The 13,498-nt window shown below is 40.8% G+C and overlaps 1 long non-coding RNA gene across 2 annotated transcripts in view; it reads left to right on the top strand.

Moving 5' to 3' along the window:
* The first annotated feature begins 9,989 nt into the window (after positions 1-9,989).
* LOC138988214 (uncharacterized) overlaps positions 9,990-13,498 on the top strand; it is a 138,081-nt gene continuing 134,572 nt past the window's right edge. The window contains exons 1-2 of one of the 2 annotated variants that reach the window (XR_011464470.1): positions 9,990-10,241; positions 13,096-13,311. This is a non-coding gene — a long non-coding RNA (uncharacterized lncRNA). The remainder of the gene's footprint in view (positions 10,242-13,095; positions 13,312-13,498) is intronic. The other variant, XR_011464469.1, reaches the window with a different exon arrangement.

Raw genomic sequence — 13,498 nt, 5'->3', positions numbered from 1 at the left:
AAAGTAAATGGTAGCTGTTTATTTACCACATTTTTGGGTAAAATTTTAGTATTTCACACGGGGGATTCTCTATAGTAGATGATGTTTTAGTTGACCAAACCAAAAAAAGCTTATTGTAATTTATAGCAGGCTTTATAAATAAAAGGGCTTCCCTGGTGGCTCAGCTGGTAAAGAATCCATCTGCAATGTGGGAGACCTGGGCTCGATCACTGGGTTGGGAAGATCCACTAGAGAAGGGAACAGCTACCCACTCCAGTATTCTGGCCTGGAGAATTCCGTGGACTGTGTAGTCCACGGGGTCACAAAGAGTCAAACATGACTAAGACACTTTGGGCTTCCCTCATAGCTCAGTTGGTAAAGAATCTGCCTGCAATGCAGAAGACCCTGGTTTGCTTCCTGGATCAGGAAGATCTGCTGAAGAAGGGATAGGCTACCCACTTCAGTATTCGTGGGCTTCCCTTGTGGCTCAGCTGGTAAAGAATCTGCATGTGATGAGGGAGATCTGGGTGTGATTCCTGGGTTGGGAAGACCCCTGGAGAGGGGAACAGCTACCCATTCCAGTATTCTGGCCTGGAGAATTTCATGGACTGTATAGTCCATGGGGTTGCAAAGAGTTGGACATGACTGAGCAACTTTCACTTTCATAAATAAAACATTTTAGAGCCATTTCAGTTGTTCTTAAAGCATTATTATTAGTAATATTTACCCTAGTCACTAAATAAAGGCTATTTAACACAACAGATTATGATTCTGTGTTCTATATCTGTTGGTGAACATGGCTATTCTTTCTAGAGCCATTCAGAGTGGTTGTCACATTTGGTAAGAGCATTTGTGTATATTTTGTAATAACCTTGAGTTTTTAGTTTGGGGAAGGAGGAAGATGAGAGCAAAGTGTTTGGGAGTCACTTGGAAATGAGCAAAATGTGAATAACTTAGGGTGCCTAAAGGACAGAATGACTGAATTGTTTTAAAGGTTGGTATGTAGGCTGTTGAGGGACGTTTGTCAAGACAAAAATCAATGTGAGGTTCATTGCACAAAGGAGGAAAATGGTAGGGGTGGTTTTGACTTCAGTTGGTCAGGCTGTGGGAGGGTGAACAGACTGAAAACCCAGTTTTCTTATTGACAGAAAAGCTGAAAGAAGTTACACGAAAATGAGAAAAGACACTTCAGGTCATTCTGCTCTGTTTGAAGTGGAAACTTTAGAGACACAATGCAGACAAAGACTGAACTTTAAGCCTGGGTTGTTCATCTAAGTGTGTGTGTGTGTGTGTGTGCATGTGTGTGTTATTTTTGCCCTGAGGCATTCCTCTTTAGAGCATGACAGTCCATCTGAGTTATTTTTTTTATTGGATTTTGCGTAATTTCCCCCTCTCACTTCAGCAATGGTGTTATTGATGCAGTGGTCTTGGTTTCTAAGAGTCCTTTCTGGCTTCTATCATGACCTCACTGGCATTTCATCCACACACAGGAAGCCAGAAGAGAACTCCTGTTTTATAGGCAAAATGTCTGCAAAGTCGAGGGCATTCAGCTTTGAGCACAATGGCTGATAATTTCAATTTTATGGTATGAAAACATGAAATGTATCCAGTATTTTTGTCAAAACTGTGTGGTAAAACTAAAGCCTCATATCTGGCTATGTTCAGTTACAAGTATTTTAACGGGAAGCAGAGAGGAGCAAGATGAGGTGGGGGTAGGGGGTCACAGCCCTTCTGGAACAGAGCCCCGCTGGGCCTTTGGAAGGATGGGGTGGCTCTGACACACCACCACGGTGTGTGTGGTGGGCCAGAGGGAGCAAAACAGAACAATCACATCCTGGGGAAGATGCAAGGCCCTGATGAAAGAGCATTCTTAGGAGACAAATGAGGGAAGGAAAAGTTAGGTTAAGGAAGCTGCGGGAACCAGCCAGCCGAACTGGTCTGGAAGGATTTGGAGATGAAGAACTAATTCCTCTGGTGGTTCCTATGCTTTCAGCACACTGGGGAGGAAAAACTGCTTTTCGAAAGAACTGGGAGGAATGATCAAAATCACTTAGTGAGCCCCTTCTCTGGTTTTGGGTATGTCACCAACCAATTCCCTATGTGACTCGGGGCTTATAGTTCACCTCTGAGAGGAGGGAGTCTGAAAGAATGATCATTGAAGACCTCAGACATTTTGGTTGTCAATATTTATTTGAATTAGTGGATGACACAGACCTGGTGACTTGAAAGAAAAATTAGGAACTTGGTTAGAAAATTCTCAAAGGCAAACTTTGCATATACAATCCTCAAATATTCAGATTTAGATAGAACATGAAGAACAACACCAGTCAGAAGCCTTCCTCTGTTTTCAAAAGTAATTTTTATTGGAGTATCATTGCTTTTTAATGTTGTGTTACTTTCTACTGTGCAGCAAAATGAATCAGCTATATATATATACATATATCCCTTCTCTCTTTTGGACTTCCTCCCCATTCAGGTTGCCGCAGTCCATTAAGTAGAGTTCCCTACGCTATACAATATGTTCTTATTATCTATAATATTATTATCTTATTATCTATAAGGTATCTAGTTATCTATTTTATACATATTGTCAATAGTATTTATGCGTTAATCCCAGTTTCCCAGCTCCTTCTGTCCCCCTGCCCTTTGGGCTTCCCTTGTGGCTCAGCAGTAATGAATTCCTCTACAGTGCAGGAGCTGCAGAAAATATGGATTCTATCCCTGGGTCGGGAAAGTCCCCTGGAGGAGGGCATGGCAACCCACTTCAGTATTGCCTGGAGAATCCCATGGACAGAGAAGCCTGGCAAGGCTACAGTCCATAGGGTTGCAAAGAGTTGGACACTACTGAAGCAACTTAGCACACAGCACCCCTGCCCTTTCCGTGAAAGTGAAAGTTGCTCAATCACATCCAACTCTTTGCCACCCTGTGGACTGTAGAGTCCTTGGAATTCTCCAGGCCAGAATACCGGAGTGGGTAGCTTTCCCTTCTTCAGGGAATCTTCCCAACCCAGGGATTGAACGCAGGTCTCCCGCAATGCAGGCGGATTCTTTACCAGCTGAACTACAAGGGAAGCCTTCCTCTTTACCCCGAAGTCCTCCTTGTTTAGGAGCTCCTTTAATAGAATGTCCATAGCTTGACTTTCTGTTTTCCCAATTCCACCATTCACTTTGGAAAGTTCAGTTTAGGGAAGGTCAGAATTTGTACTAATAATACAAGAGAGATAAGAAGTCCATGTATCTTTCTTCTTAGGAGTTGGGATCATGGGGAATATGACATCCTTCCCTTTTGAAAGCAGCAAGCTATCTTGGGCGTACAGAGTCTTAATTCTGGCCCAGAAAGGCCTTCCATTTAGGAGGTTGCACTGAGCCAGTGAACTCTGAATTCCTTGCAATTAGCTTGTTGTTTGTAGAAAGATAAATGCTAGTTTAAAAAAACCACAACTTTGGACATTTATTTACTGAGAGGATCTTTCTGTTGGGGAAAATATGGCCTCAGAAGCAATTATCTGGCATTTATTGCTGTAGATAGTATACCTTGCTTTTCAATCTTGATTTACAGGGAAATGTGGAGGAACTTTCCACTAAGCAAGAAATTTTCTTCTTGCCTATTCAATTTCTCATCTTTATTTTCAGGTATTTTTAATATTTAGAACATTTTTCTTTAGGTCTATTATCTATGAAATTATTATAGAATATAATATACATTAATAATTAATATAATATATGATATAATATAAATTAGAATAATTTAAAATTAATTAAGGATTTAAACCCAAATTCCAAGCATGGTTTGTTACTATTTTCACCTCTTAATAGCCATGTTGCCTTAGATAATTACTTCACTGAATGCAGCCTTAAGATGTGTTTTTACAACTCCAAACTCACTGTTTGTTAATGAAAAATGCAGTCAAACAGCTGGTTGGTTGTTCTGCAAAATTGCAAATCAGCAGAATACTTACTCTTAATTAACTGAATACAGAGAAGACCATGTGGTCATTTCTTCAGTGTGTTCATTGTTAAGATTCAGATTATTAAAAAGGCAAATGATACCTATTTGCTGCACTCTGCATAAGGGTGATAGGGGAAAGGAGAGAATAGGAATGAAATTAGATGATTTGAACCTTTAAAAGCAGTCTTGCCTTTTCTTGCACAAAGTGTTTTTTCCCCCTCTGTTTTAAGATCTCCTTTGGAATCTCAGTGGGAATGAAAGAGCCTTCTGAATACTATCTACTTTGAGCTTACCTAGTCCTTAAAGCACCAAGTAATTTCATATAATTCTTATAACTGGGTTCATCCATTATTATTCTGGGTGGCTCACCATGGATGCTTTACCAGATTGCAAAGAAGTCTTCATTTTTCATTTACTTTTATTCAAGTTGAAAGTTTAGAGAAATGTGATGTATATTAACTGTCAAACCACCCTAGGCCTTAACTGACTTGAAAATGCATGAGCCAGGATTTTATTTGGTGGTATTTAAGCCAAGAAAATTTTTTGAAGATTGAAAATTATTCAGAAGTTAAGACATACAGACACTGACGTCTAATCATGTTTTAATTTTAAACAGGATCAGAGGAACAAGGTGATATGAAATCATTCAAAATTACCTGAAAGGAGAAGGGTTTCACTCAAAGGTGGAGTGAACTCCAGATGTGTTCATATGCTGTGCCTAAGGGATTTGGCTAACTAGAATATCCTGAGACCAAAGTCAAGGTAGTCAAGGCAGAATGCAAATCATAGTAATGGGGAAAATGCAGAGGAACCAAAGACCAAATTGCCAACATTCTTTGGATCATAGAGAAAGCAAGGGAGTTCCAGAAAAACATCAATGTCTGCTTCACTGACTATGCTAAAGCCTTTGAGATTACAACAAACTATGGAAAATACTTGAACAGATGGGAATACCAGACCTGTCTCCTGAGAAACCTGTATGTGGGTCAAGAAGCAAGTTAGAACCAGACATGAAACAATGAACTGGTTCAAAATTGGGAAAGGAGTATGTCAGACTGTACATTGTCACCCTGCTTATTTAACTTATATGCATAGTACATCATGTGAAATGTTAGGTTGGATGAATCACAAGGTGGAATCAAGGTTGCCAGAAGAAATATAAATGACCTCAGATATACAGATAATATCCCTCTAATGGAGAAAGTAAAGAGGAACTAAAGAGCCTCTTGATGGGGGTGAAAGGGAGAGAGAAAAAGCTGGTTTAAAACTCAACATTCAAAAACCTATGATCATAGCATCTGGTCTTATCACTTCATGGAAAATAGATGGCGGGGGTGGGGGGGAAGTGGAAGCAGTGACAGATTTTATTTTCTTGGACTCCAAAATCACTGCAGACTGTAACTGCAGCCATGAAATTGAAGACACTTGCTCCTTGGTAGGAAAGGTAAGACAAACCTAGACAGCATGTTTAAAAACAGAGACATTACTTTGCTGACAAAGAACTGTATAGTTAAAGCTATGGTTTTTCCAGTAGTCATGTACAAATGTAAGAGTTGGACCATAAAGAAAGCTGAGTACCAAAGAATTGATGGTTTCAAACTGTGGTGTTGGAGAAGTCCTTGGATTCCAAGGAGATCAACCAATCAATCCTAAAGGAAATCAATCCTGAATATTCATTGGAAGGGCTGATGCTAAAGTTGAAACTCTAATACTTTGACCACCTGATGTGAAGAGCCAACTCATTGGAAAAGACCCTGATACTGGGAAAGAGTGAAGGCATAAGGAGAAGGGGGTGGCAGAAGATGAGATGGTTAGATAGCATCACTGACTCAATAGACATGAATTTTAATAAACTCTGGGAGACACTGGAGGACAGAAGAGCCTGGTGTGCTATAGTCCATGGTGTCACAAAGAGTCAGGCATGACTTAGGCAAACAACAGAAACCCCAGTTTGCCACATTAATGCTCTAGTGTCCTCTTAGCATCAAGCCACACAGGTATCTATGCAGCACAAACATAATTGTGTGTGTGTGCTCAGTTGTGTACAACTCTTTGCAATCCTATGGAATGGAGCCCACCAGGCTCTTCTGTCCATGGAATTTCCCCAGGCAAGAATGCTGGAGTGGGTTGTCATTTCCATCTCCAGGGGATCTTCCTGACCTAGGTATTGAACTGGAATCTCCTGGTGGTTTAGACATTAAGTCGTGTCCAACTCTTGGGACCCCATGGACTGCAGCCTGCCAGCTTCCTCTGTCCATGGGATTCTCCAGGCAAGAATACTGGAGTGGGTTACTGTTTCCTTCTCCAGATGATCTTCCCAACACAGGGATTGAACGTGGGTCTCTGGCATTGCAGGCAGATTCTTTACTGATATGAGGGAAGCCCTATATATTTTTGGCTGTGCCACAGGCATGTGGGATCTTAGTTCCATGACTAGGGATTGGACCCAGGCCCTCTGCATTGGAAGCACAGAGTGCTAACCACTGGACCAACAGGGAGGTCCCATCTCTTTAAATTGACAGGCAGATTCTTTACCACTGAGCCACCTGGGAAGCATAAACATAATTACTTCACTTCTTAAGACGATTTAAGGGATTCCTACGGCAGTTAAGAAGAAGGGCATGGGCAACTCATTCCCGTATGTTTGCCTGGAGAATCCTATGGACAGAAGAGCCTGGCAGGCTACAGTTAATAGGGTCCGCACAGAGTTGGACACAACCGAAGTGACTTAGCGCATACGCATGGCAGTTAAGATGGAAATTTAGTTCTTTCCATGGCCTTCAAGTCCCTGCTAATGCCCTCTGCTTTTTTCTCAGCCTCATTTAGAACATCTTGCCCTCTGCCCTCACTCCAGCCACACAGGCATTCTAGTCTGTGGGAGCTGCTACGCTGCTTCCTGCCTCAGGGCCCTTGAACATGCTACTCCCACATTAGATAGCTCACATCTCTTCCTCCCTTCCTGGGACACCTTTCATTTGTACCTCCAAATGAATGCTCTATTCACATAAAATTGGTTTTATTATTGTTGTTATTCCAGGATATCATGGTACCTTCAGGGTACTTAATTCAGTTTATAATTATACATAAATATGGTAATTTGATTAATGGCCTCCTTCCTATTTTGCTGTGGAGTAAAGGCCATGACAGCTTTGCTTACCACAGCAACTGCACACTCGTATTGCACATATATGAGGCACTTAGTAAATGTTAATTGAACGAATATTCTCCCTGTATTGCTGATGTTATGGGTGACTTGGTTCTTTTTTCTCTTCTCAGAGAGTCTTCAGTCTTCATCTTCAGTAGACTGTCATTTATCTAGAACAAGTGGCAAATGGAGCTTTATGATTGTAAAGAAAGTCTGATCTCAAACTATACATGCACACATACATGAACGCACGCACACATACACACACACACACAGACTCTACAGGAGGAAAGCACATATGGGGAAGGCAGATGTTTTCATAATTCCTCAAGTTTTAATTAAATTTTGGATTTTCTCACAGAAGGAAACCTGTTTCCTATACCATACTTAGTTCTGAGGCATTGACTACCCACACTCCCTCTTTATGCCAAGAGGGAAAAATTCCCTTCTTTTATTTACTGTTAGCCTTGTTGATATTTTCCCCCTAAAAAGCATTTTCTAAGGAAAAAGTAAGAACTGAGATTAATACATACTGAAGTTCAGAAGGAACAGCCAAGCTGCTGAGCCCGGGTTCACTTCAGCGTGAGGATGGCAGGTTTGTTTCTGATCACATCTCTGATCCATTGGTCGTGACTGCCTGGAGAATGTGTGAGAGGCATTCTGAGGGCACGGCTGATATCAGAGGGAAAGTGTGCCATGACTAATTCATTCAACACATACTTACTGAGTGCTGTGCTAGGTAATTAGCAGGGCTGCCAGGAGCGTGGGAGTACAGTCAGCAACCTTGCTAGCCTTTCTCTACACAAGAAGGGCAGATGCAGTCTCGTAAGCATCTTGATTAGTCTCCCTCATCTCAAGGCTTATCCTTCTGCCACATGGTTCTCCATCATCATTTTGACTTCCTCACCCTAGAACCAGGTCTACTAATGAATTTCGCTTTGCTGCTGGACAGGAATCAAACACCCTTTCTTGTAAAACCCCCACATTTTTATGACTTGAGCCACCCAAAACCATCATTCCTCTTTTTTTCCCCTGCTTTCTCTTTTGAGATACATGCTTTAATCCCAATCTAGTTGTACTGACAGAATCATGATGCCTATTGAGGGGCAGTGAATAATCTGACCCTCAGTTCTTGAGCTGTGGTACCTTAGCTATTTATTCAATACCCATTCAGCAGCAACAGTTGAATTCTACATGTATGTGTATTGATTATATATATGCTATTTTTGAATTTAGGAACTTCTAAAGTTTTGAAAATTCATTACCAAACAGATGACAAAGTGGTGCTAAGGAGACACCCTAGGACAGGTTCAGGAATGTTCTATTCCATGCTGATCTTGCCTTTCCCACATAGCTCCATCCCTCATATTCAATTCTGGGAATTGCTGACTGCCTTCTCAAATGGATACAACAAAATAACTTTTTCTCAAACCTTCTGTGATTGAAGCATTATATTAAAATTTTCAATCCCCCCCCAGTTCTTCTCGCACAGAGCAGAGAATATGAAACGAGGAAGGGAAACAGGGCATAAAAAACAGACCAGTCAGTGTTATCCATCATTGCCTTTCTCCATGAGACCAGAGTGAGACTTGCAGTTATAATTCTTTATCTGTAGCTCCAAATCCAAAAAGCTCTGAAAAACCAAAGTATTTTCATGGCTGATTTGGCAGCAATACCTGACCAAACTCATGTGGTCATAAAACCTGACCTCAGCTGACTGAAGTCTATTGATAACCTGCATTTCACTTGGTGTGAATAGTCACACACTTTTCTGCAGAAATATTCATGTGTTTGACATTGCTTGCAGTGTTACCTAATGTTCTGAATATGTACTTTATTGCTTTCTTAATGTTTCTTTAATTTTTTTTTAATTTTGAGACTTGTATATCTGTTTGCAGTTGTAAGAAAGAATACATGTAGTATATTCTTCACCTAATTTCCCCCAATGGTCACATTTGTAACTGTAGTACAACATCACAACCAGGAGACTGACTTTGATACAATCCATGGACTTTATTGGGCTTCCCAGGTGGCTTTGGTTGTAAAGAATCCACCTGCCAATGCAGGAGATACAAGAGACACGAGTTCGACCCCTAAGTGGGGAAGATCCCCTGGAGTAGGAAATGGCACCTCACTGCAGTATTCTTGCTTGGAAAATTCCATGGACAGAGGAGCTTGGCAGGCTACAGTTCATGGGGCTGCAAAGAATCAGACACGACTGAGCGACTGAGCACATATGGGCTTTATATGGATTTCATCAGTTTTACATACACTCCCTTCAGTTCCTTGCGATTCTACTATGTATAGATTTGTGTGGCTACGACCACAGTCAGATGCAACACAGCTCATCCTAAGGGTCTGTTGCGCTCCCCTATTATAGACACAGATACCTCCCTCACCAGCCCTCTCCCTAGCCCCTGGCAACCACTTGTATGTTTTCCACCTCTACAAGTTTGTCATTTCTAGAATGCTAGATAAATAGAATTGTACATTATGTGGTCTTTGGTGATTGGCTTTGTTCACTCAGCATAATTCCTTTGGCGATCCATACGAGTTGTTTCATGCTTACTAATATCTGAAAAATTCTAAACTGCAAAACATATATAGCCCAAAGGTTTTAGATAGGAGGCTGTGGGGCTGCACTGAGAGTCTGCTGCTGCAGTTAAACTCCTGCCTGCTCTTTGAACCACTGATGAGTTGGACTGGCAGGACCCCAGGGGCTGTGTTCTGATCAGTGAGTGGGGCCTGGAAATAGTTTGAAACAGACATTTCTGGTGTTCAGTTTGAATGCAGCTCCTGCTGCCCCTGAGACGTTTGCCTCCTGTCGCAGCCTAATTATCCAGTGTTCACAGTGTCTGCCTCATTTACCTTTGCCTGGGTTTCTCATTCTCACTGCATTTCCCTTCTAGGCCTGAATTTTAACCCTACTTTGCAAATCTGCTTTCCTGAGTTTTGTTTCTATCAACCCCTTTCTCCCGGACTGCACCTGGCTTCCTATATCACTTACATCGACTCTGCTCAGCGTGCAGATCTGTGACTCAGGGCTCAAGTTTCCGCCCTGGCCTGTCTCAGGCCTGTGTTGTGTTCTCTCTGACACTCAGATCCTGAGAGTTGGATACAGGGTCTTCCGTGGAGAGCTTCTCGGTGTGGATTCTCATCATCATTAGAGTAAGTTTTGATGTCAATCAAATTAAACTTTAAAAGGAGAGTTATTGTTTATATTCTAAAGCAAAAGTTGCCCCATTTAGGCCAATATACAGTTCAAAAGATAGTTTGGTAAATTCTATAGTGGAAATCGTCACTAAATAAAATAAGATAATGTTCTTTCTGTTCTTGACAACTGACTTAAACACATCTCTGAGGGCTGTGTGTGTGTGTGTGTGTGTCAGTCTAAAATGGCTAATGATATTTAGAGAAGAGGAAACATGGTAGAACGGCCCAGAAAGGGGACTTGATCCCGTTTGTTCTTGGATCCCACTTCTCTTTTGAGCCTGACACAGTGGAAAACACCAAAATAGTCCCTGTTATGACATCATTGTCTCAGTCAACTGTAATTCATTTATGTCTTCCTTTTGGAGAAAGCAAAACTCAAGAAGTCATTGTAGGATCATCAAAATTTTATTTCTAGCCCTACAACTGTTATAAAAACACACCTTCAGGTTAAAAGTGAAAAGTTCATATCTAATCATTCATAGAATTTGTTCATGTGAAACAATTATTTGGGAAATTTTCAGATGCTTGAATGTTTTGCGTTTCCACCTCATGTCTGCCACTGTGCAGAACAGCCTAGTGTTATTCTGTGATACTTTTGGTTAGCACTGACTGGTCAAAATTTTGCTTTGAGAATATCAATAGGGTCCACTAATTTCCTGAAGAAATCAATTAGGAATGAAGAAAGAAGAAAAAAAGGTAATATCTAATTCTGACTTATTTTATCAGCAAAAATGTTGTTAGTCCTCTTCCCCAAAAGAACAAGCAACATGGATTTGCAAAGAAAGAAAATAAGGGAAAATTAAAAACATATAGGGTAATTTGAGCAATCTTTTAAACATTTGTACAAAAGCAATGGAAAACTGAATAATAAAGTTCTGTATTTTTTTTAGGGTGGATGGAAGAAAGGAGAAAAAAGGATAAACCAGGTTTTCCCTCTTTAAAAATGTTTTCCTTAAGTTTTTTTGTCTCAATGTTCTACTCCCTCCCAAGTTTTTGACAACTGAAAGTTGTCTCATTCTCCTTCAAAGTCTTCCAGAATAGAATTGCAATGAGGTCCTGTCAGTAATTTTTACTTTCAGTTAAAACCACTTTCCTTATGCAAGTGCATTAGCACTGAAGAAAGAGCCATATTGTTAGGCCTTCACTTTTGCTTTTATGTCAAAACTACTTCTGAGAAATAATTTTCATTTGCTTTGCAAATCGTCCACAGTTGGAAGAGTCATAAAGTATATAAAGGGAAAAGTACACGAGGCAATACATGTCAGTGGCTGGTTACTCATGTTGGAATAGTGAGGTCGAGGTAAATGAACATGAAAAATAAAGGCTGAAATGTTTCTATTTTTAGCCTAAATTATGGACATAAATGTTTGTTGTGGTTATCATTAGTTTATATTTAAATCCCCACTTAAAGGAGACCTTAGAAGTTTCTCCCTATTGGGAGCTCAGAACAGTGGCTGGCACAGAGTGGTGTTGAATAAATAAATATTTACCGACTAAATGCATGCATGTATGAAGATCTCTGTATTTATTCTTTCTCAACCCTTAAAAAAAATATATCATATGACAGTCCCAGAACCTTGAGGAAAGCAAGTATTAATTTCTGAGTTTGGAACTGAATGTTTATTTATTTTGAAAAACGTTTGGGAATGCTTTGCTTGTGGAATGTTAGTTGCACACGATAAAACATCAGCCTACGTTTCACCCCTACAAAAGTAAAGATTTTTGCTATCTGGTTTAATTATCTAATTAGAATTCAGTAAGCTATGCAGAGGCTTCCCTTTGGGGCTCATTAAATCATCAAGGTTGAGTGTTGCAAGTGAAGGAAACACAGTTTTGAGTGGAGCAAGTTTGTTGCCGAAAAATCCTTTGGTTACTACAGCGCAGTCTGGTACCCTGGGGCGGAGGAGGAGATGCGGCGCTGGGCGAGGTGGAGCGGGCGGCAAGGATCCTCTTACAGCCAGCAGGGACTAGGACACTGCGACCCCGAGGCCAAGGCAGCGTGGTTCTGAGTGTTGATGTGCAGGGTCAAACAAGCTTAATCTTTGAAGCCGGCTGACCCCAGCTTCACTGAAGAAACAGGCTGAATCACAACAGCCTCTGGTTTGAAATCCCAGCTCTGATGGAACAGGAGCTTTCCCTGTTGATGCTGCTGCAGCGTTTGCTCCTAATGCCGGGAATTCAAGCGTTTAAGTCTCCAGGGCCTTCGGTTGAAATCCTACCAGCTTGAAAGTCTCACAATTGTTTAAAAAAAAAAAAAAAAAAATCTAACACACAAAGCCGCAAACCCTCTACATTTCGTTTGGCCAGCCAGGGGATCATAGTCTTCTGAAAAAAGAACACACAGCCTATCTTTTATAAACTGAGACCTCTGCTATTTTTTTTTTTTTTCTGTATTTTAAACTTGTGTTGATTGCCATGCCATGCGTTCATTTCTTAACCAGAAAACAAGAGATATTTTTCATTTGATATAAAAATGCCTAAGTCTTGATAACATCACAATATGTTACTTCATTATAAAAGGCCAGTTCTTCCATGCTGAGTTATACTTACTAGCCACAAAACCACTAGTTGTCAACATATCTTGTTCCAAATGGTTGTATTTTTTTAAAAAATGCAGGACATTTGTCATTTTGAAGCTCCTGCCTATATGATAGGTAGCTGCATGAAGGTTCTTTTCATCAGTTGGAATGGTTTTTACTGAAAGGAAATGCATTTCCATGTGAATGTATTGGAGTTTGCAGCCCCACACTGCTGCCTGCCTCCTTGATTTTGGCTCTACTCACAGTTCCTTTTATTGGTTTTTTGGCAGGTTGCTGAGGGCATATGTTTTGGACTTTTCTTGCCTGATTTGTGAGATTCTGCTGACATCCAGGAAAGTGCTGCAAAAAAACCTGTTGCTCATATCCAAGCTTATGTGTTTCGTGGCAGAGCCACGAGCACTGAGCTCAAGTTTCTTGACAACAAGTCTTATTTATGGAGAAACAAACATAGGCGGTATTTCGTGGGACCATGCTGTTCTCTTTCTGTGAGTAACATTTGGCATTTCTATGCAAGAGGGCAAATAGGTTTTTAAACATCTCATATTCAAGGGTGTTATGGAGGAAGGGATGCTGTGCTGACGGTGATGATGATGATAGCTGCCATTTACTGAGCAGACACCCAACACCAAGCAATTTGCAGCCACTCGTCATCACAAAGCTGCAAGGGGAATG

Source organism: Bos mutus, chromosome 6 (genome assembly GCF_027580195.1).
Source record: "Bos mutus isolate GX-2022 chromosome 6, NWIPB_WYAK_1.1, whole genome shotgun sequence".
Classification (NCBI taxonomy): domain Eukaryota; kingdom Metazoa; phylum Chordata; class Mammalia; order Artiodactyla; family Bovidae; genus Bos; species Bos mutus.
The sequence above is the reverse complement of the archived record's forward strand: the minus strand, read 5'-3'. Positions and strand labels throughout refer to the sequence as shown.